At 27.8% G+C, this 4,437-nt stretch overlaps 1 long non-coding RNA gene across 1 annotated transcript; it reads right to left on the bottom strand.

Annotated features, from left to right (window-relative positions):
* Nucleotides 1-2,895: 2,895 nt before the first annotated feature.
* On the bottom strand, nucleotides 2,896-4,083 carry LOC116120563. Its single transcript, XR_004126570.1, has 3 exons — nucleotides 3,781-4,083; nucleotides 3,561-3,637; nucleotides 2,896-3,104 (listed from the first exon to the last, which is right to left on the bottom strand). It is a non-coding gene; the product is annotated as an uncharacterized LOC116120563 (long non-coding RNA).
* Nucleotides 4,084-4,437: the final 354 nt, after the last annotated feature.

Genomic DNA, 4,437 nt, shown 5'->3' with positions numbered 1-4,437 from the left:
AATTAAATAATCTGAAATTTAATTAATTAAGCATTACATTATAATTAAATAATTACTCAATTAAATTATAACATTAAACATTATATTATTATCACTTAATTAATTATAGCATTATATAGTTAAATGATTATATAATTAGTTATGAATTTATAACATTACATTATAAACATTAGTAATTTACTATATTATTACATTACTTAATTAAATAATTAAAAATTTAATTAATTATAACATTACCTTATATATTTATAGTATGATTACTTAAACAATTATAACATTGTATTATAAATATTAATATATTTATTAAATAATTAGAAATTTAATTAATTACAATATTAAATTATAGATTTATAATATGATTACTTAATTCATTATAACATTACATTATCGTATGATCACATAATTAAATGATTACTTAATTGATTATGGCATTATATTATAAATATTAGTAATTATAAATTTACTACATAAACAATATTACAATACTTAATTAAATTATTAACAATTTAATTAATTATAATATTACATTATAATTAAATAGTATATTACTTAATTAATTATAACATTACAATTTACATTATAATATGATCACTTAATTAATTATAACATTACATAATTAAATGATTACTTAATTAATTATGACATTATATTATAAACATTAAACATAAGTAATTAATTAAATTATTAGAATTTAATTAATTATAACATTACATTATTGTTAAATAACTATTAGATAATTATAAGTATTTATAACATTACATTATAGTATGATCACTTAATTAATTATAACATTACATTATAATTTAATAATTACTTAATTAATTACAATATTACTATATTACATTATAAACATTATTAATTTATAATATTAAATTTACAGGTTATGAGTTACATTGGACATAAATGAATGAGTAATCAATATTTTTTAGGGGTATATTTGTAAACTTTTAAGATATTTTTGTCATTTTTTAAACTAATAGGAGGGTAATTGATTTTTTACAGGGTACTTGGGAAAAGAACCGAAACCTGTATTTTAGATTCCGGTTCCTTGAATTGAAGAACCTGCACTGTGCAGTTTTAATTCCGATTCCTTTTTTTGGGAACCTGCGTTATGCGGTTCCTGTTCTGGTTCCCTCGGAAAATTCAAGGTACCCGAAACTGCTCACCCCTACTTATGAATCGGTTTGTAAGAGGAGGGTACCTAAACAGTTCTTAAACCATATAGCAAGTTATTTCTTAGTGATGCGAGACTATTAAGATCTTAGCAATAGTGAATAGGATAAAAAAAAAAAATAGCGTTGCACTTGATCTGTCTGACATAGAGAACTAATAAATTAAAATCAACAAATGATGGTTGTTTTTTTATTATTATTATTTGTAAATTATCTTATACTATTACTGTTCAACCATTAAATTATCTTATACTATTATTTACTTAAAAGCAAATTAATTCATTCTTGAATTTTTTTTTTTTTTATCCTATTCACTAACGAAAAATGAAATGTAGTTAGTGTCAGGGTTAGTCACTTACCAAAAAGTTCTCTATTCTGAAGATTCTTTTTATCAAAATTAGAAAAAATAAATTGAATTATTTTTTAAGTAATATTAATTAGATTTTTAAACCTTTAAATAATATTAATAAAATTTTATATTAATATTTTTCAAAAAAACTATACAAAACTATACGCAACACTTTTTTCTTTCATCATAGAGTTTTATTCTCAAAAAATAATAAAGAATTCATTTTAAAGGCATCGAAATGAAAAATCAAATTATTTTAGATTATTTTTAAATATGCTTAGATGATAGTATTTTATTTTATTTTACTTGATACATGTTTTAACTTAGATTATGATTCTTTTTCCTCTTTTTTTTTTTTTTTTTTTTTTTTTTTGGGTGGAGGTAATTCTAAGGCTTAGTGAGTCTTGATTTGATTTGAGAAAAATGATATTTAGATGAAAGTTTGCAAATTATTATTAAATTTATGACCTAAATGTGGAGTTTAGGTTGCATGTTGAGAAATATGCATGATGAAAGTGAGAACTAATTTTGAAATGTACAGGTTTATACGATCCACCCTTATTACATGGGGCAATGACCCAAGAGACTTGAATATTACATGGGGCAATGACCCAAGATACTGGAAACCAGTAAAAAGGGTGAAAAACTCTCTCTCTCTCTCGATATATATATATATATATATGGGTCAAGGTATTGTGACTTATATTATTAATTTAATTTTTTTATATTCCTATTTTTTATTGATTTAACAGTGATAAGTAAAGTTAAAGGAAGTTATGACTTGGTAATTCAAGCATGATTTATTAGAGTTTTCTTCTTACAGTAGTGTATAATATCTATAAATCTGAAAAATCCTGCATATATTCACTGTACAGGCCAACAGATCCTGCAGAGCTAATTGAGGTGTGTTGGCTTCAGGTAACCGGTTCAAAAAGAGGACCTTTTCTTTGGTTTATATGAAATTTGGGGTAAAAATGGGAAGGGAGGATTGCGTATTCATTGTGCAACTGTTGAAGAAGTAAGCGCATCGAATTAAGCTTTGTTTGTGCTTAGCAAAATGTTGCCAAATAAATGGAGACTAGAGGACAAAAAGATAAACTAGCATTTCCTGCACTGATAATGTTTGTTATATTGTGTGTTGTTTGCGAAACATATATTAATATATAAATAAAGTGATGTTTCTAAGTATATAAAGTTGGGATCCTACTTTGGATCAATGTTTTGAAACCCAACCTGGGCAGTGATTTGGTCTGCCGACCATGTCTCAGGTCAAGCGATCGAATCGGTCGGACCGATGACGTTATCATGCTAACATCAATATGATGACATTATGTTGATGACAACATGATGACTTAATCAGGACAACATAAGCCCTAAAAAATAAAAAATTCAATAACAATCCCAAGATCATGCTATTTTCAACTGATTACAAATTTAATAACAAAATTCATGAATATAGCCACATAATAATTAATGAACATTTTCTAGCTTAAGGTTCTGGACTTCCGGTAAACAATCCCAAGCATATGGATGGAGGTATTAGTATTACAGAGCAGGTGAACTAGACTAAACAGAACCTGCATCTGAATTCAATATATATGTTCAAAAACAAAGTATTGCAACCATATCAGACATAATCTAACAAATTAACTATGAAAAAAATATAACTTGACTTGAATTTTTTCACAAGAAAGCTTTTCCTTAATTCACTTCAGAAGTCGAAAATTTCAAAATATAATAATAGGTAATAATAAACTCAAATATAGACCATATTTCAAATTTTCAGAAGACACATTTAAGGAAATTTTCAAAATACTTTTTTATATAAATTTTCAAAAGAAAACATAAAAGCTGACCTAAGCAAATGGTAAAAAAAGACAAATACAAGACTTGCAGAGAGTCAACACAAGCAAAACAAAAATACTCAGAGCAACACGTCCAACGAATTTCAGCTTAAAACTCCAGAATTGAAACTGAAAGATCATTCACAAGGCCATACTCCACATAATGACTCAAGAAATTACAGTCAAGGACCAAACCTTCGCCGTTGAACTGTTGAAGTTCAAGTTCAGTTTCTCCAGCACCACTGATAAAGCCACGTCATCCGCTTCCTCTCCTGCAAATTGGTAATCATGTATGTTAGGAGTCGCTCTACAAATTGAAAGTCTTACAAGCACAAATATGCAGAGTCACACAACTAGGATGCATAAGAGACACAGAGAGAGAGAGAGAGAAGAAAAAAAAGCTCTAGAAATATACCGGTGGTGGAGTCGCCCATGAGTACGGCCGGAGATTTAGGATTTGGAATTTTGGATTCGATTTCGATCTTCTTTTGAGTGAAGAAGAAGATTGAAGATGCAATTTGGAGATTGAAGGATGCAGGGAGCGAAGAAGCCCGATTGAAGATGCAATATGTGAGACTGGTTTTTTTTTAAGGGATTAACTGATTAAGTTTTAAGTGACCCGGTTTAGCCACCAGGCTGATCAGACCGATGGTTTGGTACTATTTTACCGGTCCGTTCCTGGTCCAAATGGATTTTAGGTGTAACTGACCTGACAAAACAGGTTGGGATCCACAGATCGACCTCATATCCGGGTAAATTATATATGGTAGCTTTACCCGTTTTGTAAACGGGTAGACCGGATATTTTTAATTTAAAGAAAAAAGGTTTTTCTCTTTCGTAGCATGTGAGCACATGCCTACGAGGCTACAACACCTTTTGTTTGCCTTCTCTCTCTCTCTCCAAACTTAACTTTTCTTCTATCGCATCAAACTTTTTGGTAGGTAGAGTTGGCTAAATTTATTCACAAAGAATAAAACTATGTGCACTAACCAATGTATACTAATCCAAGTACTAACATTGAAAATTTAAAATTTCCTCAAAAAAAAATTCAAATTTTCAATGTTAGTACTTG

Source organism: Pistacia vera, unplaced genomic scaffold, assembly GCF_008641045.1.
Source record: "Pistacia vera cultivar Batoury unplaced genomic scaffold, PisVer_v2 Contig126, whole genome shotgun sequence".
Classification (NCBI taxonomy): Eukaryota; Viridiplantae; Streptophyta; class Magnoliopsida; order Sapindales; family Anacardiaceae; genus Pistacia; species Pistacia vera.
Note: the sequence above shows the minus strand (reverse complement) of the source record. Positions and strands in the feature narration are given on the sequence as shown.